At 38.7% G+C, this 27,305-nt stretch overlaps 1 pseudogene; it reads right to left on the bottom strand.

The window, feature by feature from the left end:
* LOC148101209 (outer dynein arm-docking complex subunit 2-like) lies at nucleotides 1–27,305 on the bottom strand (annotated as a pseudogene).

Genomic DNA, 27,305 nt, shown 5'->3' with positions numbered 1-27,305 from the left:
TTAGGTTTCCTTGATCATGCCTAAAGTCTGAATGTCAGTCCTGTAGCTCTCCTGTAGTTACACAAAAATAAACAGATCACATAACCATGAATGATACCACCGGTCTGAAGTTTTGAACTTTATCTTGACTTTTATTATCATTATCGCAGCTCAGTCAAGCCCCCTGCCACTCAAAAATATATTTGTTAATCTTATATCACTGGTTGTTTTAGTTTCACTGTCTAAACTGTTAGGTGTGTAGCATTTAATAGAAGAAAAGTGTACATAATAAAATCACAATAGTTTAAACTTTTAAGGTGCCAAAAGGCACCTTATCTGATTGTAATGTGAATACTTGAAACATCCACCACACACTGGGAACACTTTTCAATTAACTTTACATATAAGCAGAATTAATGAAATAAAAAACAAAACGGGGATTTCTTGTGAAATAACCTGTCAGACAGGAGTTATTATTTAAAGCCGAGTATTTTAATATGTCTCAAAAATGTGTTTTGATGGGGATCAATAAAACTTCATGGAAAGACCGTATCCAACAATCATCGAATCATCGTCTCTTAACACTGCCTGCACTTACTAATTCAAGCAAAGACAGAAATGGAAGATTCCAGATCTGTTCTCCCCTTCCGGCAGTCAGAGCTATTATACAAAAACTGCTGACTCGTGCTTCTGATGGACTTGATGTCAGAAGCATGTCCATCTGACAGACAATTTCACCACTTAATACTTAATCTGAACATTGAGTGTGTTTGTATCTTTATCTTTTCCTTTTCTTTCTTATAAAGTGTCTTATTGTGTCCTCTGTTCAATCATCTCAAAGAAAGTCGATGAACAAAAAAGCAAATGCAATGTCAGATGAAATTCTGTCAAACTACCACTGGAGAACAGAATTTACAGGAGATGCACCAAGTTTTGTTTTCAGAGTAGCGCTTGTTGCTGCACCTGCTGCACTACCCCCAAATCAGCTAAAACCAGAGTGATGGCCTAGTCTCTACAGCAAGCCAGGACTATGAAGATTCTTAGCATGTCATCATCCAAGTTAGCTGATTGATGCTATAGTAGTGTTTGCTGATGGTAGGTTCAAACAATGCCCTGCTCCATACAAGTTAATGATAGGCAGGCAAAGAAGCCAAAGTATTGCTTTTAGTGTGGAACTGCTACTGACTGCAAAAGAAAAGCAACCTCTTCTAGAGTAGGTCATGATTACACCTTCACTTTGGTCCAAAGTGAAATTCAGACAGATTTACTTGGGGCACATTGGTTCACATCTAATTTATTGAGCACTTGAGTCGTACAGAGATTCTGTTAAATGTTAAAGTCACACATGCAGCTTAGGTCTTTAAATTATTTTTTGATGACACTGCAACTCAGGAGTATAAAGGGATTAGGAACATTAAACTCTGGGCATATAATCCATGTCATTAAGATCAGCTCATTGTTGGTTCTGGACTTTCAATAAATGTATGTGCGATAAAAAACAAAGGGAAATGGTTAGCCTTCTCATTTCCTTTGCAGTATATGTTTTAACACTTTTAATAGATGGTTAATTCAATATAGAATCACACTATTGTGCAGAGTATGACTTGACAAATTGTTGTCAATCCTAGGCCCCTCTCACCTCTGATGCATATTCCTGTAGGTTGCCAGTCACTGGAATGAGCATTTTCTGAAGTGGAGACTTGAGCTGGGGTCCCAGCAGAGGAATACCCCCAGCCTTACAAATGGTTCATAATGCTAAAGCCCCACAACAGGCCACCTCTATATCGTCCTCCTGGTTGGGAATCAGGCTGGCTAAATTAGGAAGGCAGTCCAGCAGCTTTACCTGATTGGAGATATAGACACCCCTAAACTTACACGTAGACAGACAGATAAAGCCGTGTAAAATCTCTACATAGAAACTCGATGAGACTGACATAAATTCAGGAACTAAACTGAAACGTTTGCCTGCAAGATTTGGGTAATAATTGATGGTTCCAGATGGAAATAGCAAGTTTTTGGCCCTGATTACAGGTGTAATTAAAGTTCTATTACCACTGGGTCTGAGAGGATGAAAACACCAGAGATGCTAGGAGTGGAAAACTGTCAGGATAGATGTTGATGTTAGGTCTGAAAAGCCCAGTGTGACCATTTATGGCCATCATTCTGTGTTCAAATCCATAGTTCCTGGCCAGCAAGACAGACCAGGCAAAGCTATTACAGACTGCACAGTTCAAAGGTGGTCTTGTAGCATAGCGTGAAATTAATCTGCCTCCGTGAGCAACTTGTACATGAGAACATCCGATTTGGGGCTGAGGAAAATATACAAGGCATGGTGGCTTTAATCAAAGGTCCCTCCGTCAACAAACATGAATGCAGGTTAGAGGATGTAGGAGACATTCTATCTGGTACCCAGCACCCACTTTCTAATTTTAAAAAACTGGATGACCACTATCGGGCATTTACTGTGTGAAAAGGGAACATAATTCTTTGATTCAAGGAAGCTAAAACAACAACAAATTTTTTTTACCCTTTGAACTATGTTAATATATGGATTTCATCAGAATAAAACACAAATTTTCACAAACGTTTTCAAGTTTTCTGAAGTTAGTACAAAAAAATACTACATCATAAACAAGCTGACCTGTTTTCAAGGAAAATCTGCTACTGTTGGAGATTTTTCATAATTACCAGTACAGAAAAATCAGGCTGAAGTCTGCAGTGTTTTTCCTGCTGCATTCCTCACCATGGGATTGTAGAGCTTGAGCCATGTCACACTCTGAACTTACATTTTACTGTGCTTACACTCACCAGTTTATTGATACCACCATATAACCTGACATTTCTTCTTGCTCTGCAGATCTTGGCCACGTTAGCGATGGTCTCGGCAGCTAAGGCCTTCAGTTCCTTGACTGGTGAGTCCAGGATCTTCACTATGCTCTGCACGCCTCTCATGTCAAGAATAACCGATGGATTAGAGATCTGATCTAATCACAAGAACACACATTAATATTAAATATGACTAGTTAAAAATTTTATTTTATGATATTTTATGACTTTTATGACCACCTAAAGACCAGCCTTTAGGTGGTCTTTAGCAGCCAAATACTCATTTCCACAATGTTGCAGTACAACCAAGTTGAAAAGCACCAACCCACACATCTCATTAGGAATGCTATAGAATAATTGCTTCCCCATTTTTTAAACAGCATGCTTTCTGCCTTGCACTGATGTTTCTAAAACTAAAACACAAGCTGGCACACATGGCCAGCTCTGTTCATGCCAGCAGGCCATGCAGGTCCAACTTTGTCATGGGTACTCACTTTGCATTTGTGTTCATCTGTATCCAGCAAGTTAAGGAGGACTTTAAGGCCACCTGTGTCCTGGATAGCCATTTGGCATGACTCCTGCATCAAATTAAAGTCCATCATGGCACAAAGAGTGTCAACAGTGACTATCTGGTCACCATCCTGAAACAATCATTTCAAACACAAATGAATTAAAAAGTAGGAGAGGAGGAAATAACTGAACATTAAGAAAAGCCTCCCTCCACTCCCCCGGACTTCTCCTTCCTCTTACACTCATTGTGTTGTTTCTCTTTATAATGCTACTCCTGCTGTTTTGTTTATGCCATGGTCTTGTACTGTATGTGTTTAGCGTTGTCGTGGTTAACACTGATGGAAAGAAATAATTTGCCAACAAAGAGCACTGTGCTCTGGTTTCATGCAAAAAAGGACAGTATTAACACTGAAACCCTGACACTAATTTTAAGTTAGAATTCAAAAGTTGTGTGTTTTGTCAGTTGCTATATACACACAAATCAATTTAGACCAGTGATTAGCAACTTAGTAACTACAACACTACTCAGTCAACAAGTGGTTTGAGGGAGGAAAGTCTGGTCTTTGATCTAAATTCAAGCCCCTCGACAAATATGGGAGAGGAAATAGAACTGATTAGATTTTATTGCCACTTAATTTCAATGTGTACACAAAAAACAGAAAAAAAGAAAACAGAAGAAAGAAACAATACAGACTTAAAATAGTGCATGTGTGGTCAAATGCTGTCATGCGCCGCAGTTGCAGAACCTTAATTTTATTTTATTGTTTTTTCCTTAAATTTAGAGTCCAAATACTTGCTTTTGTTGGTTTTTTCGTATACTCTTTACATAAATCTGCATAATGTCCTAGCTGTGGATGGATGATGACAGCATTACAGCACTTGAAATACCAGCGTTACAGTTCTTGCTTTGTGATGGTTAAATGCAGGCAGTGGTGGTGTTTTTGTTTGTTTATGACTGTATTTAGTCTGAATCACATGCAGTTATGTAACAAACTTGGTTCACATACAACGGTTTCCATCATGACATTGAGTGTTCACAGCAAAAAATGCAAAAGTTTTATTCAGCTTTGACATTCATTTCAATTCAGCTTTATTTATATATCATCAAATCACATCAACAGTTGCCTCAAGGGGCTTTATATTGTAAGGTAAAGACCCGACAACAATGCAATGGTAAATGGACTGATTCTTATATAGCGCTTTTCTACTCTCCCGGAGTACTCAAAGCACTCTATACAACATGCCACATTCACCCAATCACACCCACTCATACAAGCACTTCTAAACTCAAGTGCAACTAGTAAGCATTCACACACATTCACACTCCGATGAATGCATCGGAGGGCAATTTGTGGTTAGCATCTTGCCCAAGGATATTTGGCATGCAGACTGGAGGAGCCAGGCTCAGGGAGGCTTAGGGTTGGGGGTCAGGCATGTCACTGAAGCGTCCAGTCTAAAATATTCTGGCAAGTGAACCATCAAATATTGCTCCCTTTATTGCACTGATTAAAACATGGCACTGATAGATTATCCTATAGTAACTTCAAGGCTGCCTCTATGATTCGAGGCAAACTTTGAACAAACAACTGTGAGACTTCACGAGTTATTTCACGCAAAAACAGGACATGAATCTATCATGTTCTGCTAACAGCTACCCATATATGTAGAAAACAGCGAGTTTTAAGCAGCTGTTGGAGGGGCTGGCTGATCTGGTCAGGCCTATAGCACGGTCTCAGTGTTTGATCATATCTCGCTCACAAAGCAGTACTCAGCAGGATAACAGGCACATGTGTTCCCCATATCATGACGCGAGCCTAAATGTGAACCATTTGTCCATTAACAGCAGTGGATCTACTGCTTCCTTTGTCTCCTTCACTCTCACTCTTCAAAGGGTTTGGCGGGCGAGTTTCGTACCTTGTAAAAACAACAAAAAAAGCTGTGTTTAGGAGTGAAAGCTGGGAGAAAAACAGATCATGTGCTTTCAGTTTTGGTAGCTTTGGTCTTGAAGTATTGTCGACATTCTTTAAAATACTGACAACATCTGACAAGCTTTTATGGAGAAAGATCTTTGACTTTCTCCAAGCGTGATACAGGCAGATGCTCAAGATGGAACAAATTCAACCACCATTCGACCTCAGAACAAGAAATTCAAAGTAGTTCCAGCAAGTTTAATATCTGTTTCATGAGGCCTGGTGAGTGTTTGCATGTTTGGAGGGGGCAAAGACAAGTGAGTCAACAATGTGTAACAACAGCAGTCACGCAAATTCTGCTACATGGTTCACCAGTAGGCTGCAAAGGTCTTTAATATCAAAAGGAAAAGAAGCCATAGGCGAGTTAAGACCCTTTTTTTTTTATCAGAGCACCCCTAAAGATAACTATTAAGAGTATTAACAATAGTTTATTTTAGTATTATTTTCTGGAATTATCTTCAAATGTTAGACTTTCCTAATTTTCCTATTAACGACAGTACTGGATAGATTGATATCATGTTAAAGTCTCTCACACAAAAGGTGTTGGTGTTTTAGCAGCGTCTTTTATCATTAGCCTAATAACTGTCGTTGTTGCTGCAGAAAGAAGATGCTGAGGTAATTTCATGACACACATCAGTGGTGCTTATTTAAAATTATAAAGCTGTAGCTTCCATTTTACCCACATTCATTGATGATGAGGATTTCACAAATGTAAGAAGTGTGTTGTCCTGTGGTCGATTGTGGATCCTCCACTTTCTCTTATAAAAATTATTATAACATTATATTTTTACCTATACTTATAGCATATTGATATGGATGCTATCATTTTATAGGATTCCTACCACTCTGAACATGACTCAAAGAGGCTGGCTGCCACTACATTGATGTGTCCGACTACAAATCTGTTTACATGATGCTTTGTGCCGAGTCTGCATAATAATGGGAGAGGTTGTATGAATTCAAAAACAGTTTGTGTTGTGGAAGGGTGATTTTCCAGTGTCTACACTGAATAATGTTACTTTAAGTGCTTAATGATTTGGTGGACTGCCTCTATGTGATTACCAGACTGAAATAACGTTGTGCATGTTTCTCAGCTGCTTTGCTACAAATAGTTATTTAACTTCTTTAAGGACTGAGCCTTTGAGTAAACACAAAATTGCAATTTTTAAATGATGATTTCATTTATAAAGAGAAAAAAACTATCCAAACCTACCTGGCATTATGTAAGTAATTAACCCCTAATACTAACAAGAGCTTGTGCCACCCTTGGCAGTAAGAACTGCAATCAAACATTTGTGATAAATGGCAAACTGGCAAGTCTTTCACATCGCTGTGGAGGAATTTTGGTCCACTCTTCTTTGCAGACTTGATTGAATTCAGTCATACTGTAGAGCTTTCAGGCATGAACGACCTGTTTAAGGCTATGCCAAAGCATTTCAATTGGATTCAAGTCTGGATTGGACCACTCCAAAACCTTCAATTTGTGTTTTGAGCTATTCAGAGATGGACTTGCAGGTGTATTGTTGGGTCATTGTTCTGCTGCATAACCCAAATTCTCTTGAGCTTTGAGACACAAACCGATGATCCAACGTTTTCCTTCATAATTTTCTGGTAGAGAGGAGAATTCATGGTTCCATCAATAGCGTAAAATTGCACAGGTCCTGAAGCAGCAAAGCAGCCCCAGACTATCATGCTACCACTTCCATGTTTGAATGTTGGTATGATGTAGTTTTTATGAAGTGCTGTTAGTTTTATGCCACATGTCACGGGACATAAACCATTCAAAAAGTTCTGTCTGATCAGACCACAGAATATTTTCCGAGAAGTCTCAAGATGTTTTTGTTAAATGTGAGATGAGCCTTTCAGCTGTTTTGGCTTGGAACATTTTGCCCAGTGTCTTTGTCTTTGCTCAATCATGAATGCCGATCTTGACTGAAACCAGTGATGCTTGAAGTTCTTCACATGCTGTTCTGGGTTTTTTATAGCCTCCTTGATGAGTTATCAATGCACTCTTACAGCAATGTTGTGTGAAATACTTTGTCAGATAGGCCTGGGTCACTTTAAACTTTTTTTCCCTTAATAAATTAAATCTTTATTTAAAAACTGTATTTTGTATTTAGACAGGTTACGTGTTTGTAATATGCACATATGCAAAAAAAACAAACAAACCCCCCGCCAAAAAACTCAGAGAGCGGCAAACACTTTATCAAAGCACGATATCATGTGAATTACTTCTGATAGTATCATTATTGTGAATCCTTTTAGCTGCATTAATCATGGAAAAGAAAGATAAAAGTGCCTTTTTTAGTTTGCACAGCTCTTTGGTCAACCTGGCAATGAACTTGCCTTGACATTGACTTGTTTAAAGCCATACAGTGAGGCTAGGGAAAAATCATAAAAAAAGATCATAATACAAATAAATTCATACTACATATACTGTACAGCTTAGGTAATGTATTAAAATACCAAGGACCGATACATCCCAACCACTTTCCTATTAAGCACACTTTGGATTTGTCACCATGTAATTAATAAGCTTCATTAATAATCATACAGAAATGATTGTAATAATAATAATAATAATGTCTGATGAAATTGCAGTCAAAAATGGGTTAAGAAGGGATTAAGCAGTAGAGGATCCAATTGCATTCACAAGCTCCAATGGTGAACTTGATATCAGCCACATAAAGATGCTTTACACATTTTTTCTCTTCCTTTACTGCAGGTGTCTCGGCCTTGAGCTACTAAATAGCTGAAGCCTCCACAGTACTGAATGGAGGTCTTATTCTAGTCTGGTTTCCTCTGGAGCAGCAGACTAGATACTGCAGACACAGACTGCCCTGCCTGAGCCTCTCTCAGTCTATAAATCACAGCACTGAGTATGTGGGAGCTGGGATGGGGTTAACAGTGCTGTCAATGATAGCCTGTTGACCTCAGACATTCAGACATTTTGTGTGTGTGTATGTTTGTGTATGTATGTGTGTGTGTGTGTGTGGAGGGCTCAGTGGGATATTTCTCTTTTTGTGTGTGTTCCCTGAACATCCTTTCAGCAGGGGTTAACATGCATATTAAGCATGGTGCTCAAATACATAGGAATGTTTCAGCAATGCTGGATTGGAGACAGGGGGACTTGGGCCACTCACAGTGTTTCATACCAATTATTGTAACACAAAATGATTCAGACTTAGCAGTTTTCATACTTCTGTGCAGTCTACAGCAGACATAGAGAGAGCAAACCCATCTCTTTCATGGGAAGAGTACTAAAAGGACAGAATGACTGATTACATGTTGTTTCTTGACTCATATTTGATCTCCTGTAATATAAAACCCGATCACTTAATAGGGTTGGCAGTCATAAAATGAGCACAGTACATGTTGGGCAAAGACCTGAGTCTTTGCAACCCAAAGACTCAGGTCTTTGCCCAGTTGAGCTGAACAGTTGCTTGACTCAGGAGCCGATGCAATGTTTCTTGTAAAAATAAATCTCCACATTAGACATGCTATAAATGCATTACAAGCACTAAAAGCACAAATGTTTTAACTGAGTGCTGCAGTTATTAAAAGCAGCATCAGGAGCAGATAATTATTCACAGTACAACATAATTAACTCCAAATTCACTGCTGCTGAGAAAATGACATGACATTGGGATTTTGCACACTGGAGATGAATTTCAGTGCAGCCATTAGCAGGACGGCCGTCATTAGAGGAGCACAGGGCAGTAGTGCTGGTAGTACTGGGACTGCCCAGCAGAGGGGGAGAAACTATAATGAGGGCTGAACACAATGGTGTGTGTGTGTGTGTGTGTGTTTAAAGCTACGGAGAAAGTCTGCTCTAACAGTGACACCTTAGAAACTTTAAAAATCTAATGACAAAAAACATTTAGTTAAGAAAAAATGAAAAAGCAAATTTTGTTGTTTTAAAATGACAATTATTAAAATCTTTACAGCACAAAGTTTATGTGTTAACTGGTAACATATTTTACATGAGACAAAATATTTTTTTTATCTGTGATAGTGTGAAATTTGCTTTGTGTTTAGAAAGCCATATGTGTAACATAACTGATAGCAGCTAGTGTATTTGTAGTGTATTTGTATTTGTTTAACATTGCTTAGTCCCGATAAGTAAAGCAGCTCTTCTTTTGACTCCTCTGCATTTTTTCCATAGCCTGTGTGTTTATAATAATTTGTCCTAGCATGCACAGCCTTTATAAGCATAAACACATTAAGATACAGGTAGTTTACAACTAATAAATAAGGAGCGTAAATTAAAGTTTTCATCTATACACACTTACAATCATGTTACCACAGCATAGCCACAGGTCACCGTTATGCAGGTACAAAAACAAACACGTCGGCAAATATTCTTACATAAACATCATTAACACACAAAACAGAACATCCATGTGTGACTTTATGAACGTGTTAAACATCCTAGAGTACAAATGGCTGTCTATAGTGCGAAGGAGAAGGAGAAAAAAGATCTCCTCCTAAAATAAAACAGATATTTAACTTGGCTCATGGTAACTTTCAGTGTCTGATGGTAATGATATTATAAAATGACGACTAGACAAACCCCATAAATAACCGTGCTGTGTGGTGTCCAGACAGATAGAAAGCTGGGACATGTTGGTTACAGCATTGTTGCACTGTATTGAAGCAGGATTGCACACACAACCCTAAAGCTCGTGCCACAATCCCACTGAAAAGCACAAAATCTAAAAACCAGAGAGTTTTTTGTTTTTCTTTTTTTAAATCTGAATTTCGTATCGTTTACATCTTCTTCTTTTTTTTCTTTTTTCTGGAACGGAGCAACAGCCTGCTTTTAGAGTGGGAATTTCCTTCCATTATATTCTGTTTAGCTAAGCTAAAAATATTCACCAGGGCTTGGACTTTATGGCAGTGTTTTCTATAAAAGTTTTACTTGCACTGTGAATGATCTTATTTAGCACCAAGCTATGGGCTTCGGAAGCCAAATCAGCAACATCAGGAAATCCCACACTGTGTAAAAATATGAAATCTAGACTAATGTTACACACTGAAATAACACTCATTTTCTTTCAACTGAAACAGCATTTGAGGTATTTTTACGGCTAAATACCAAAAGACAGGCATGCAGGAAAATACCTTCCTTGAATATCATCGTCTGAATGATGCTGTGCACATAAACAGATAACTGGGCCCACTGAGTGAGGCAGGGTAATTGCTCAAGTCAAGCGGTCGGAGGTATTCACAGCCAGTCTGGGCTATTGTCATTCTGTCCTCTTTTTCTTTTCCTTCCATGTTTTGACACATTAATATTCACCATATGCCTATCAGACCTATCACGAGTGCATTTCATTTTTATGCTTCTGCGGTGTGGGCAAACGATGCATACAGCTGCTGCCGTCAGACAGCTCTTTCCCCCTGTGCACTTGGCTCGCATGTGCAACCAAACAGGCCTGTGTCAGAAACCAGGAATCCACGAGCCGAGTCTACCACTTCAATAAACATCTCCCTGCAAAGCACCGTTTTAAATGGGAGCGACCTACACTTCGTTTCATCTGACATCCCTTTTGTCGTTGAGTGTGCCTTGATGTGATTGAACAAAACAGACAGGTGGAATTATGTGAACGGAAAATATCCCATTATAAGTTCTGGTGCACATCCATGGCTAAATATTATTTTCCTTGAAATGCAATTGTGGAGAGTTTGTGGAAATTTGTATGCTGATTCAGGTCAACATCAAGATTCTTGTACAGACAGCAGGAAAAGATCTAGTATGTCTGTGGCTCAGTTCAATTCACTGCTTTTTGGATGAAATCCATGAGAAGAAGGAAACACTGTTGTGCAGAGCAGTGTTGGTCAAGTTACTTGAAAAAGGTAATCAGTAACTAATTACGATTACTTCCCCCAAAAAGTAATCCCGTTACTTTACTGATTACTTATTTTCAAAAGTAATTAATTACTTAGTTACTTTTTAAAAACATGATTTACAACCTGAATAGGTGATAAAGAGATAGATCTTTCAGCCCAATTCTACTTTTTCTGCATAATCCATCATACAAAATGTAATTAAATGGAAAAATCTCTTTTTAAAACTTGTTTTATTAGTTTTAACCTTTTAACTTTATGCATCAAGCAAAAATTTAATTATATGCAACATTCGCTGACTGGAAGAATTTTGTTTAACATTTAAACTTATTTTCTGCACATTCCAGCACATAATTATTATTATTTTTTTGTGTTTACACTCACTCTTTCAAATAGATGCAAGTAAAACACAGCAGAAAATAAATAAAGTCAAAGACTAGCGGTCCTGTTGCTCTATTTTCACATGTAAAGCAGGAGTGGCGTAGGCGGAGGTTTACCCTGGTGCAGGTGTGCTGCAGCGGTCAGTGGAAGAATCCGCGAGTTTCTCTGTGAGTTTCCCATTACGTCGTAGCGCACTCCCGGTGTTTGCTTGGAAGTTAAGGGGGGTTTTTTTGCTGTAAAAAGAAGTTTTCTTCCCACACACAACGGACATGTTTTTGTCACTTTTTATGGAATCAAACTCAAAGTAAGGTCAGTACTTCCACGCTTTAAACGCTGCACGCTCATACTCTCTCCCGCACTCGATATATGATCCATTGTTGATCTGCACACAGCTGTTGTCACGAACGTCGCACTCGCTTATGTCACTGTCATGAGACATTCTCGCAAAAAAATCACGGTTTTAGTAACGCAGTAACGCAGCGTTCCGACGGGAAAGTAACGGTAATCTAATTACAGTTTTTGCAATAGTAATCCCTTACTTTACTCGTTACTTGAAAAAAGTAATAAAATTACAGTAACGCGTTACAAGTAACGCGTTACTGCCCATCTCTGGTGCAGAGTGAACTTCTCATACCTTGAGATACTTGACCAGTTGAATACTGGACTTGCCAGTATTCATAGGGCAGGTCTGTGTTAGTCTCTGGATGGCGATATGGCTGCTTCTCTTCCTCTTCACGCTCAGTGGAGCTCTCACTGGAAAGTTCCAGCTTTGGACTAAAGATTACAACACTAAACGTTTGGGACAGACAATAGAGATAAATAGAGGGATGGAATTTAAGATCATGAAATCTCTTGTCTGGTGTTTTAAGCAGGAAATAAAGCTGGTTATCCCACACAAGAAGATTCCATAAAAGACTGAAATTCAGGTCTTAACAGAATTTAAGTAGCAGGAAAATAAAATTGGAATCAATATCATGAGAGGAATGGAGCCGTTATCATACAGAGTCAAAGTTCTTGCTGTATACTGATGCAAACAGAAATGCAGATGGTGTTTTAAAGCTGCATGGGCCACTTGGATGAATGTATCATGAAAATAGGGCACTGTAGAGCAATGAAATCTGGTACACATTCAAATAGGCCCACTGAGACGCAGTTCCCAGGTACATGCAAATAGCATTTCCAGGGGAGCGTATTATCAGACGGGGCTAGCTGATAGATGGGTTTTTTTCCACTACACAGTATGATAAACACTGAACACGACCTTCCTGTGGCTGTCAGGCCTACACTGATGTGAGGTGATGAGTGTGATTGAGTGAATGCACCCCGGAGTCTTTATTGCATGTATAGAAAATGATGATCAGCAAAGATTGCTGTCAGTGACATAATGATTTATTACACTTGCAGTTTGTATACAGACAACATTCAAGTATGGAGATGGCTTATGTGCTGTACCTGCGAAAAGCCAAACAAGGAAAAAACTTTTACTTAGCTTCTTGTTCAGAACAATTTTAGCAGCTGACAGTTTTTAAAGCAGAAGTCACAAATGGTGAAAAACATCCAGTTAATTCACTTTTCACTGGGGGAGGGGGAGGAGGGGGGGGGGGGGTATGAGTATATAACAAACTGTGTCAATATTAAAATAGCAAACCGATGGTTAATAAGTCAAAATTCTTTAACTTAGACCACATGTAATATTAATGCATTTAAGTGTAGAATGAAGTCACAATAAAAATTCAGCCAAGAGTTTAGATTTTTTTAAAAATCTCATCTTTACCAGTTTGGGCCAAGCTTTAGTGTTTTAACTGACTAGAATGTTTTAATATACAGAGGAGTTCATGACCAACTTAAAGACTACAAGGTATCCAGTGGCTACAAAGCAGGCCCAAGCCATCATACCTACCACCAGAGTGTTTGATAGTTTGTATGAGGTGTTTGTTCTAATATGCTTTCCTTGTTTTTCTCCAAATGCGGTGCTGTGCTTTATGGCCAAACATTACCTGTTCGATTTTTCTGTCCCAGAAATTTGGCAGTTTGTTCATATGCAGTTTTTGCAAAGTAAACTGTGCTTCCATGTTGTTTTAGAGAGAAATGCCCTTCTCTTGCAGCCTGTTATCTAAGAAATGTTATCTAAGACCTGCAGAGCCAGAGATGTAACTCTTGGGTAGTCACCTGCCGTTGTTGTTGCATCAAGGATGGCAGTCAGTCACGTTGCATTAGACAATTATAAGAGAGCTGTGCTGTTCATGGGTCACTTTATAACTCCATTCGTAATTGTGATTACCCTCAATCAGAAATTACATGTGCTATTCCTTTTTGTTACCATGGCAACAGGTGTACTTACATTTGTTTCATTTTGTTGCCTGTACTTTCAAAGTAACCTCTGACCTATTTGGTTTTAATTAAACGTACAATCAGATCTTCTACGGTTCTAACCTTTACTGAGTTTAATTTGCCCCAGCTGCAGAGCAAAAACGAATCCTCATAGTTTCAGAAAAAAGGACGTTTCTGGTAAGACAGGTGTCCGGGTAAAGAAGATGCAGAAACCTCTGCTTTCATTTTAGTCATGGCTTTTCTGTCTCAGAATGTTCTTCTCCTCTCCAGAACTCTCATGGCATTTACTTTCCTGTGTTTTACTGTAATGCTGTGAAATAAGAGACATTATGACTGCTTCTATTTTAACAATGGTTAGTTTTCTAACATAATCTTTATTTAACAATTCAAAAAAGAACTCAACAGGTATTTTTTTAGCCAGTGAGACACGTTTATCTTGGTTGTATTTTCAAACTAATCTCTAAGCTCTTTGTTTTTAATTAGACATACAATCAGATTCCTTGCACTTCTAACCTCTACTGAGTTTAATGTACCCCAGCTGCAGTGCAAGAAGGAACCTCTATAGGTTCTGACAAAACCGAACTATCTTACCGTGTCTGGGAGGACATGTGTGCAGGTGAAAAAGACACAGAGAATTTTGTTTTCATCTTGTTCACCTTGTCCTAGACTCTTTTATCCTCTTCAGAGCTCTTACGGCCTTTATTTTCCTCTGTTTTACTGTAATGATGTGAAATAAGACTCATTATGCCTGCTTCTATTTTGAAAACGGTTATTTTTCTAACATAATCATTATTTAACAATTCGAGACAGGGCTCAGCAGACTTTCTTTTTCCTTTTCTTTTTTTTTTTTTTTTTTAGCAATTGAGATACTTTTATCTTGAGCCAGTTTCTCCTCAAATGGGTACAGTTATCACAAGGTACAGCTGCAACAGCTCAGCTCTTGCTAGATCTATTTATCAATCAAAGACCATATGTGATAGATCTTTTGGGGATATTTTTTCTCATACTTTTCCCCAAGTTTTGCATCTGTAATTGAGCAGAAAGGGTTTCTATTATATGGAGAATTTATTAACTCTGACTATTGTGTAATGAGGAATATTTGCACTTGCCCTTAAATTTATAAACCATATAACCATCTCTTTATAATGTGTGACTGCTGGCAGATGCACTAAGCACATGTGTTGAAGGCCTGGCATCACGGTCATCTAAAGTTCATCTGCTATTCAAGAAGAATCTCTGCAATGCAACAAAAATTCAGGACACTTCTTACGTGAGGAATTATCACATACCCACATGTAGACAAGACACTAAGTCCACTCCATCGTGGACATGGTTCATATATCTTCTCGCGGTCTACCCTGTAGAGTGTACGCTGTAGTTTCTCATGCACATTCTTTTCCTGTTGCTCGTAAGACCTCTGGGGTTGGCCTTGTTCCTCTCCATCAACCGATTCCACATGCTGAATCTTTTGTGTTGATAATTCCTGAACTGCAGAATCCTGCTGGTAAGGGGGAAAGCCAGAAGCTGAAGACTGAGTGTAAATACCTCTTCCAATTTGCAACTGAATGAGCAAAATATGATTGTGAAGTGCTTTGTAATCTGGCTGTAAATTTGTCAAGTTTATGCTTATTAAAACAAAAATAGCTATTCTGATTAATCTGTTTCGCATTTATTTCACTTTTTATCAGTCAATGTGGCGTATTTTCCACTTACGCTTTGCAATGATTTGTCTCATTATTGGAAAGTCATCGCATATCTATGTCAGACAAAGAATTGCTCATGCTACTCAGAAGGCGAATACTGGAAAACCCTACATGTGGCAAATAAAAACATGAAATTCACATAAAAGCCCCTCCTCAATCCTATGCAGACTTGAAAAAATCTTTATTTTTTCAATATTATTCTTTATTGAGGTATTGAAATAAAAAAACAAACTCTCATTGCTTTGCACAGAAGAGGTCTCTCTTGGTTAAATGGCTGAACAATGTCAAGAAGTTCATTGTTTCTCGACATTCACCTAAAACCTTACAGCTTGGCTCGGGCTAAGTAACGCCTTTGTGTCACTGTTATTCAGGTAAAGTTTTCAAGGTCTTTATACCAAACTTTACAACCTACACACAAACGCCAGTAAGACACATATGAAAGGTTTGCAGGCAGGAGAGTTTTTAATCACAGACACCTGCTTTTGCAGAAGTAGCTCAGTCTGTCATTGGCTGTTAGGAGCTCGAGATTTTTAAAGGCAGGGGAAAAGAATTAAAACGTATTTCTTTGGGTTGTGTTCATGCACAAACTGGAGCCAAGTTGCCTGATCACTTTTCCAAAGACTTGTTTTTCATAAAACACAAAGTGACCTTCTATTGGAAACATAAGTCAATACACCCAACCACAGACCCACATCCTGACTTTATTAGACTAACCAACTTTCTTTAATTCCATTATATGTGAAATGGACAAAGTCCATTTGCTTACACAGAAGGGAACACTCGACATTTCTTAACATGTTGCAGTAAAACAAACCTTAAACCAGTACAGGTCCAGAGACAAATGCTAAGCAGGGCTGACGCCTGAAATCTGAAGTTAAAAAAATATTTTTATAGCACGTAACATTACACCATTAGGACTTTTCAAGTTTCTTCATTTGTCGTTTTCATAAAGCAATCGACTACTAAAACCTAAACCCCAAATGTTTACATGTGTTTGGGGCAGATTTGTATCTAATTACTTTATCCATACTGATGGAAAATCAGCAGGGCAACAAATTGTGAAGCCTGTGGCCATAAAACATCTGTCAGTGTCAGAATTCCAGCAGCTGCTGGTGAATGGTTATGGCAGTGAGGCAGTCTGTATTAATTTCAGGATGTGAATAACAAAAACAACTGACAACCCGAGGATTTTGTGTTTTTCAGTAAGCATCTTGTGCATGCATACACGCAGCATGTTCCATTTCCAATCACGCTGTGATGTCAAAATGAATCCGCAACACTGAACAGAGAAGGCTAGTCTGCTTCCTCCCTGCGCTGCAGCCACCAGCTCCACTGGCTGCCGCAGCTCATTTGATTGAGGCTGTCCAATCGAATAGAACTGTTAAAAAAGACCTGCTTCCTCAGACTGAAAATGAGCAGACATGTTTGGAGATTAGGTGTTGTTATCTTTGGCTATCGTCATTTGGGTTTGGGCTCCATTCTGCAATCAGGGAACTGAGCCGGAGAAGTGGAAGACTGTGTTCCTGACTCTGCTGTTGCTTTCTCAAATTAAAACTGCAATGGGCCAGACTGACAAGAAGGACTACAATTATTCACTTCTTGTATGGATGATATAGATTTGATTGATGTCGTCCGCAATAAGTCAAATGGATTTCAATGTGATGCATTTTAGCCGCATCACATGAAAAGGTTAAGCTGAAGTAGAGGCAGAGAGATCTAGACAAAAGTTACAGGACACTGCATGCTGCACATATCAAAGGAGTTAAAGAATCCAAGAGAAAAAAGACCTTGACAGTGATTTGTGCCTCCACACACTCATTCACAGCTATTTATACGGCTGTTGTCCATCATTTTTAGATCGTTCAGACTAAAGGCATCATTCTTCACAGAGCACTCATGAAACATAAAAGCCTGAATATGTGTATATAACTTTCTTTGTTATAGATTTTTTTTCTTTCACACAGTTCAGCCCCATGCTTCTTATTGGTTTATTGTAGTCATCATAAACCCTATGATGGGTTTCGTAGAACACTTTTACATTGCCTACTGTATGAAAACATACAGACATCACCATTATGCCACAAATATGAAGAATCTACTTTTAAAGGCAAAGCTATGAAGACTAAAACTATCTAAATGATTGATTGAGTCTTACCTAATACGTGTAGAATTTAACTCATATTTTCATTTCAACACAAAAGAAAACATGACTGTTCAGAAAAGTGACGGGTACACTGAATATATAGTGCTTCTCTTAAAGGCAAAAATGCACTTTAGCCCCCCAAAAAATGACACTTTGACAATCAGCTAAAATAGTTGAGGGAACACCACGCTGGTGTAAACTGAGAGTAAGTGCAGATCCTAGACCAGGGGTCGGCAACCTGCGGCTCTGGAGCCGCATGCGGCTCTTTTGTCCTTATACTGCGGCTCCGGGTGGTTTGGGAAAATAAATGAGAAGTATTTAGCTGAAGTGTATTTTATTTGTGTTTAGTTCTTTTTTTAACTTGTAGTTCTAAAATGGAAGATTATTGTGATTTTGAAATATAAAAATAAAATTATATCTTATTATTTTTTCACCGCTCAAAATAAGCGTCACACTCGCGGAAGCCGGTATACCCGCCGAAACGCCGTGCATTTATCGAGACTTTCGACCCCAGGTAGGCCAGTTATGGATTTTCGGATCTACATTATGTCAGCAGCTCCACCATGAACTATGTTAAAACAAACACCGCCCCACAGATGACAGCTTAAAGTCCTGCGTAAAGATGAAAGCCCCGATTTGCAGATGCTGTGCGCAGAGGTTCGGGACCATAAGTCTTATTGTAAACATATCACGGCAGACCCGACGATGTTTCCATGAACACGCTTTTCAGCATCTCTTTACTGACCACTTTTCACACACGGTTGCTGTACGCATACAGCCGGCTGTAGCTTTTCAGCTCACAGCCCGACACAGACCAACACAACCAAGGTGCGTCCACCTCCCCTGCAGCGGCACTGCAGACCGCGCCCCGCCACACACATTAACCAGGTAAAATACATATTTAGGCAGAATTTTGCAAATATCTATTTTTCCTTTTTTAGCAGCATAGTGCTTTTTTCCAATTACTTTTTAAAAGTCAGGTCAAGGCTCCAAAAGCACAAAGGCAATATAAGGGTGGCGGCTCACAACAGTTTTTGTTTGCTACATGGATCATTTTAGTTCAGCTGGGTGTCTTTCCTTTTGTTATATTTCTTTAAGAGTTCAAAATGTGTTAATTACATAAATAAAATGTAATTTTCTCTGTAGCACTTCATGGAGTTCATAAGCAACACACATTAGTTGCTCTGTGGATTCTTTTAAAAAGCAGTTAAAAACTTTTCTGTTCAAACAAGCCTTTTGTTGATCTACGTATTTTATATTCTTTACATTATTTACATTTGATCTTTTACATTGTGTATAATGTCTATTGATTGTATTGTTTATTTTAATCTTTGTGTACAGCGCTTTGTGGCTGCCTCTCTGTGAAAAGCGCATAATAAATAAACTTTACTTACTTACTTTAGTTGTTCACACAAAGCATAAAGGTAAAAAAAACAATATATACAATGTTATCTTCATTTTAGATTTCAAAAAGTATTTGCGGCTCCCAGTGTTTTCTTTTGCGTGGAAACCGGGTCCAAGTGGCTCTTTGGGTGTTAAAGGTTGCAGACCCCTGTCCTAGACTGATTAGCAAAGTCTGGTTTTGAGACCTCAGAGAGGAGTCAAGCATTGTCACATCACTGTCTTTGTGACTTCAAAAAACTGAATGTGGCAAACCCTGGTGGGATGTGACAAACTAAGGGACACTGCAGGCTCACGCCATAACCACCCAAACGCACTGTAGTCATATCCAAAAGCAGACCCTGCTTTGTCGTCTATTTGGACTCTAACAATAATTGTAATTTACAAAATGAACATCATATTTTATTCAGTAAGAGGTGAAACTACCAGTTAAGACCATAAATACATGAGGAAAGTGTTCGGTGAGGTCATAAATTGAGAAAGCAAAAGAATGTTTTCCCATAGATCTGCCCCCTGCTGGCTGCTAGAAACAATGCAGCTCTAAGACACTTCCACATTAGATCACTTTTCAAACTTGTGTTTAAAACCATGTCCATTTTTGGGATACTGCGCCGATGTAGCCTAGAAATCTACAAACATGAACAGCTCTTTAATGGTAATGGCAATGCAGTGTATTAGAGTAACCATCTGCTTCCAGTGCTAATATTTACAGTTACGATAAGAGCAACAGAGTCTGTTGGAAATTTAAAGAATTTGGCAGGTATTTGTTCTTGAAACAAAGTACTGAAAAAGAGAAGAACTTTGACCTGAATGTGATGCAAGACGAAAACCAAAGAGAATGAGAAAGTGAGCTTAGCCTGATGGGACTTTGTTCCAGTCCAACAAATACATCTTTTCACTGGATAAATAAAAGGCTGAAGGTTCTGATACGCTTTGCCTTCTTTCACCATAGTTTGTGTTTTTCTTCATCTCCTTGTTCTCCTCATTTCCCCTCACAGTTTCACAGTAGATTGTTGCCCTGGGTGTGGTTTTGTCTCTTCCTGTTTAGCGGTAGTTCTTTCTCCCCCACTATCACCGACTTCTTGTTTATAGGGGATTTTTTGATTGTTGGACTTTTCTCTCTAGTATTGTAGGCTTTTTGTCATAAATATAACGTACCTTAAAAAGCCTGTTGTTAGTTTTATATAAATAATATTGAACAGAATTGTGCTAAAGTCTGTAAAGTGTTTTGAGGGAATCCATCCAACAGTCGTTGGGAAATTTAGAAAGAGGTGGCGGACAACAAACATCCACCACATCCGCAGAGCCATGCTGCCAGTGTGTAGTATTTCTATGTAGTAATACTAATATTAGTATTAATAACTGGTAATGACAGTTTGAAGCATGAGATGTAAAGCAAACATCCAAATAAATCCCGACAGTAAAAATTAAAAACTATTCAAAGAAACATTTTGCTTTGTTAAAATGACTTCAGCTTTCATCTCAAATGTAGTTTATATGTATCACAGTGCTGCAAAACCACACTATAAATACATTTACATGTCAATTCTGTTTGATCTTTGTAAATCCTATTACTCATACTGATCGACTTTTGATTCTTGCTTTGAAAAGCTGTGCAAATACTATTGCTCTTAATTAAACTCGTACTTTATTTGGATAAGAATGACAGCCAACAAATAAAAAACTAGACAGTGATGAAATACCTCAAACAGACCTGATATCCATGCAAAGCAGACAGTAAGCAGTAAGTGCTTTTCAAAGGACCTGATGAGCTTGTGATGATGCCACATTTTCCAACAAACATCAGCTCAAGTAAGAAAAAAAATATGTTTTTAAATGATTAACAGATTTTCGAGAGCAGATGGAGTCCATTATTTGTTATGTCGTCAAATTTCTAAAGCAGGAAATAGCACTACTGAATAAATCACACAGATTTCAATGTCTGGAAATGAGCGTGTGTGTGTGAGTGTGAAGGGGGTAGGTGGTGGGAGGGATGTGGCTCTGCTGTTTTGATGTTGGAACAGGGAGGAGGTCAATTCAGAAATTTTTCAACACAGTGACAACCAGACACTAGCTCACTAGCGTGGAAGAGCACAGACGCTGATTACACAATCCGAACTCTGTTTACGAATATGAGTCACACAGCATCAGAAATCAAATCAAAGTATTAGAGAGAAGGAGCTTGTTCATAAGACAAAGAGGCGTTTCAGCACCCACACGTTTTTGCTTTGAGAGTTATTATTCACAGCTAAAATAAAAAGACAAGCCTTAATGTGTTGATGCTAATTGCTTATATTCCACTCCACCTGGTTGTTTGTGTTCTCAGCAAAGTGTGGAGATCTGCTCTTCAGAAGTGTTACCAGGTCTTTGTAAGTATCACTTGTTCACTCATATCCATGCCCCTGCTGTTTTATGCCCTGTGAAAACAAAGTGAAAAACAGCTTCATTAATTCTAAAAACCACAATTTTAATGTGGCCCACATGTCAGCTGGAATAGCTAGAAGCTCCAAGTATCTGAAAGCAGAGGAAGTGTAAAATCATACAAGTTGCTGAATTCGGTTATGACAAAGCTCCTCTTTGAGGTTTCATTTGCATCAAGTTCACCCTTTCAGTTTCAGGGTGAACTTGTGTGAACCATTTTCAGTTGAAGAAACAGTAATAGGAGTCTTAAAGTTTGTCAGCTAAGTCACTGGTGGACTAAAATCCTCAAATAGAAAAGAGTGCAAAGCATGAAAGAAGCTCTCTTTACAATAACGGGATAAGAGGGAGTTGCATTGTGGGAGGCCAATAAGTCAATATTTTCACCAGACAGGGTACTGTGCAAGACTGCAAGAGTCTCCAATTTCTTCATATTTTGCTAGGACATAGGAAATCTATGTAACTTGTGCAAACATACATGGAAGTACATTATTTAAGATGTCTATACACTCACTTTTATACCTCTCTGCCTCCATAATCACATCTCTCACCTTCCTAACTTTTCTGAATGTGGTGTGTCGAGCTGCCTACCAATACACAAAACAAAACACAATTACTCAAAAATGGCCAAGTATAAGAACTGGACTAAAAATGACAAAAGAAGCAGCCAATGTGCAAAGAAAAACTTTAAAAGGGCTGGAGAAGTACTCCTCAAGGCCACTCTAAACAAACACAAGTCTGACTTCTTGGTAATAATAATGAAAATTTTAAAAAACTTTTGCACATTGATCTGTTTATATCAGATATAGTTCCAGCATCCAAATACAGTGATACGTTTTTTTGTTTTCTTGAGCAATTCAATATATTTTAAAATGTCTTAATTGTGTCTTAATCAGTTCTTACAGAATAGCCTTGTGTGAAGATACAGCATAGCACAGTGCTTCATATCTGATTATAGTTTTGCACTGTGCTTTTTTGCAATATGCTGCCTCTTCCAGCTGGAACAATGTACAGAGGGACTTAAAAATGTCAGAAGAGCTTACTGTTGGTGTCAGTTTTTAATGGTGTGGAAAATAGCACTTGTGCTGAATGCATCTGCTTCTTTATTGTCTTTGCTTTGTTCTGGTAGTTTTAGAAACTGCTTATGCATCCCAACTTAATACTGTCTAAGCTCTTTTGCTATGTGTCACACACGTTGTTTGTTTGTTGCTATAATAATGTACTTTCTGCAGTCTTGTCTTAAACTCACTAAAATATTTCTGCTTAGATTAAAAGAAAATCTAATAATAATAGAGCGTTAAAGTTTGTGGACAATTTCTGTTTAAATACAACCCAATCACAGAATTTTTACTTGACTTCTAAAAAGAGTTAAATAGAAGACAACTGAAGAACTGAGACATAGATTTTATAAATGACATTTTTTTTAAATCCAGGAAAGCAATCCAGTGCTTGCAGAAGGAAAATTATTTAAATTTAAAGATAAAATTTGAATTATCAATTGCAATAAATGGGATGACAAACAGGTGTCAGTGATCACCCTGTTTTGATGATGACAGTCTGTGTATGAATGGAAGAAACTGAAGCCCATCTTCTATTGCACAGAAGTGGTTAACAGACCAACGTTATTTAAACAGTGGGGGTTTTGGTAGACTGGGAGGTAAAACTGGAAGCCAGAGTAACTTCTAAATGGCTAAAGATCTCTTTAACTCTGGCCAGTGTCCATGTGTCCATAATCAGGAGAACACTAAACAACAATGGTTTGTATTTCATGACCACAAGAAGAAAGCGACTTCACCCCAATGAGAAACTGTAGTTTCTGAAAGGTCACATGGACGAGCCAGAAGACATCTGGAACAATGCAAAGCCAAAATAGATCTTGCTGGTTTAAATGAAAATCATTCTGTTCCATGAAAGGAAAACACTGCACTGCAATGAATGACTTTCACTGTAACTGTGAAATATGGTGGAAGTATCAAAGTTTGGATCTTCTGAATTGCATCAGTGATTTCTAATGGAAAATGTTAAGACAGTTCTCCTTGAATTACACATAAAGAGAAAGTGGGTCAAGCATCTCGGCACTAATCCCATCTTGCCAGAGAATAGTCGAAGAAGGATGAAGATAATGTTTTGTATTTTAAGTATTGATCTTTAACCAACAGAAATGATGTGGAAACACTTCAAGAAGTTGATATAACACCCGCAACCCCGCACCACCACCGACTCAACATCCTGGAGTTACAGCTCCACTTTCATTCCTCCAAGCTGATGTGAAAGACTGACCAACAGTCACTGAAGGCACATAATTTAAAGGTTTTGTGTTATTTGTGTAATTGGTTTCCTTGCTTTCTGGCTTTGTGTGAAAATGTGACTATGTTGTATGTTTGGATAGAAATATAAAAGATCAAAATGTAGATCACAATGCCTTTAAACCTAGTTTTAGCACATTGTGCCAGCTGTGCTGCAGGTGACTTAGAGGGTCTCACTGGCACAGGGCTCAATCACAAGGTAGCAAATCTCACCCTGCACCTGTCAAGATGGTGCACCACAGCCCCACCCCCACCAAAAATAAATAGATAAATAAATAGATGAATAAAAATAAACAGGAAAATAACTCCTAAAATTGTTTAAGGTATGAAGGGCAGCATGATATCATTTCACAACAGGTTTGTCCCCAAGGAAGGAAAAGGAAAAGGTGACATCATCACGTGTTTGGTCCGCTAAAGAGGACATACTATTCTAAGGAGAACAGCATGAGCCCAAGGCTGAGCCATGGTTTTACTTGTAATATAAATCATTCACTAAAAAACTAAGCCATGTAGTGACAACATCATCTTTCAAAGCTGGTTTGGAGAGTACTTTTTTTGGAAGTAGAAGGTGTCACTTTAACCAGAGAACACGAGACATAGACTGCATTTATCACTTGGTGTGTGATAAATGCTGCTGAATGCTTTTATGAGCATGATAAATTCGCTGCAATGAAGCAAATAGCGTGACTGAAAAATGACTTGCAAAACTGGAATCTAACAGATACACCTATATTGCCCATATTCACTTGTTTGCCTTCACATGCATATGACGTTGAGTGACCTCCTATTCTTAATCCATATGGTTTAATATGATATCTGTCCACTCTTTGGAGCAACAACAGATTCAGTTCTTCTGAGAAGGCTTTCCACAAAGCTTAAGAGTTTTTATGAGAATTTTCGGCCATTCTTCAAGAAGTGTATTTGTGAGATCAGACATTGATGGCCTGACTGAGAGTTTATGCTCTAATTTCTTCCAACGGTGTTCTGTCAGATTAAGGTCAGGACTCTGTGCAGGCCAGTCAAGTTCTTCCACACCAAACTCACTCATCCATGTCTTTATGGAGCTTGCTTTGTGCACAGGTACACAGCCATGTTAGAACAGCAATGGGCCAACCCCAAACTGTACCCACAAAATTGGGAGCATGAAATTGTCCAAAATGTTTTGGTATACTGAAGCATAAGAGTTCCTTTTATAATCCTCCCTTCCCCCAAACTGTACACTTGGCACAATTCAGTAAGACAAGTACTGATCTCCCGGTGACTGCTGAACCCAGACTTATCTATCAAATTGCCAGTCAAAGAAACTTGATTTGTGCCAGATATCTTCACTGTTCAGCAGGGAAGTTCTTTACACCACTGCATCAACATATGCTTGGATGCATCTGTTCAGCCATAGAAACCCATTCCATGTCGCTCTCTACGCACTGTTCTTGAAGTAAATGGAAGACCACATATGGTTTTGGAGGTCTTTAGTGATTGACTCTGCAGAAAGTTGGTGACCTTTGCACATTATGTGCCTCAGCATAATAGCACCATACTCTGGGATTTTACATGCCCTGCAACTTCATGGGTGAGTTGTTGTCATTCCCAATTGCTTCCAGTTTGTTATAATACCAATCACAGTTGACTATGCACATATAGCATCCAGTAGCACGCTGGAAAAGACTGAGCAACACATTCTTTCACAGACTGCTTTGCAGAAGCAGTCTGCATGCCTAGGTGCTTTATTCTTACCCTTTGTAAAACGCAGATGGGAAAAAAAATCTCAGGTATTGTCATCACCCCATCAGACCAGTGGTTGGGCTAAGTGGACACCCAATTTTGTGGATGTGATAACTCAAGAACAAAGCCATGTAGGTGTTTGAAATTGATACCATAAATGTATCTATTAAAAATCTTGGATGAGTTTGAATCTCAATGATGATGCTAATGGGGAGTGGCTCCAGCAGATCCCAGGAACAACATCTGAGATCTCTCTCCAGAAGAGCGCAGTCCTAGGAACAGCAAAGATACTGCATGGGAACCTCAAGCTCCCAGGCTGCTGGTAGAAGACCCAAGCTTGAAGCATAAAAGACTGCACGCAGGGGTGAGAGGGTAATTTATATGTTTAAAAATAAAATCACCATTTCATCAAAATCTCTTTGATCACTATTTGTTATAAAAGTTGTGGATTTTATATGGAGCTTTTTTACACAGTCTGTGTAATAACTGATTACTGAATACAAATAAATATCAAATATTTCTTTAAGAAGGTTTTCAAGGATCTGTTTGTCCACGTTTTGGAACAACAGAAACAGTTTGACCTTGACCCCCAAGTCGTTGGCTAGGCCTTCCTCCTTTCTGTCTACCACACTTACTGCATCAGCACGGGCTTCTCTCTCCAGGCCAGAGGCAAAGCTCCTACCAAGAATCCTAACCACGAGCTCTCTGTTTTCTGACAACACAAGAGGTGAGTTGGATTCATTTTAATCTATCAAAACAGCTGGTCTTGAATGTACTCTGTTTTTTTCTAACAAGCTAAGCTAATATTATCTCTCCATAACAAATCCACTGGCAGTGTGAAATAAGTATTACTATATTCATCATGTATCCATCTGTCAAAGAAATATATATTACTTTATCTCTTCTTGGCAGTGGCCCTAAAGTAAATGCATATCTGTAAAGAATTACCAATGGCGGCATAATTGGATGGCTGTACAGAGTAACAAGGAGGACAAACAAATTAAGTCTGTGGGTTATGGAGGAATGCTGGTGGTTGGACTGCTTGGGATGCAAATTGGACTCAACTTTACCTTCTAGACATGCCCGAACCTCCGCCAACTTCTTATCATCTGCCAGATGAAGCAGTTTAGAGAGCTGGCTGAAGCTGCGTACATAAACAGTCGGTGGAGAGAGCTGCAGCAGTGGATGGTCCTCACTATCTCTTTCGTGGGACTGAACATCTGAGTCACTGAGTAGGAAATAAAACAAAACAGAAACTTTAATTGTCTGAAATGCTTAATGGAGATCTGAGTCTTTGTTTTTGTACTTTTCCAGGTTCATACTATGAGACACAAAGGAAACCACACACTTAAAGTAGAGCAGACATTCTGATGAAATACAGTGGAACATTCTCAATCTTACTGAAGCTGAAAAACAAATTAATTACAGTCCACGTGCAGCTTTGAGTATGTCTAAGGTAAAAACATTTGGACACCATGGTGACAGCAAATCCTGGACAGACACATAATACTGAGAGCCAGCCACCTCATGATTAGACCAACCTGATGTCGTAGTCTGTTTTGAAATCAGATGCCACTAAAGTGGTACTCCACTGGAGTGGCTCCTCAAACACATGTTCAGCTTCCTGTGGGTGTTGGGAACTAAAGTGCTCCACAAAGTGCAGGATTTCTTTCAACAAGGACTCATTCATTGGTGTGAATGCCAGTTTGCCAGTACTAGAGCTGGCCATGGTCCACTGGGCAGCCCTGGTCAATGATATCCCCAT

This window comes from Neolamprologus brichardi, chromosome 9 (genome assembly GCF_056152115.1).
Source record: "Neolamprologus brichardi isolate AB-2024 chromosome 9, ASM5615211v1, whole genome shotgun sequence".
In the NCBI taxonomy this organism is placed as follows: domain Eukaryota; kingdom Metazoa; phylum Chordata; class Actinopteri; order Cichliformes; family Cichlidae; genus Neolamprologus; species Neolamprologus brichardi.
This window is presented reverse-complemented; position numbering and strand designations above follow the sequence as displayed.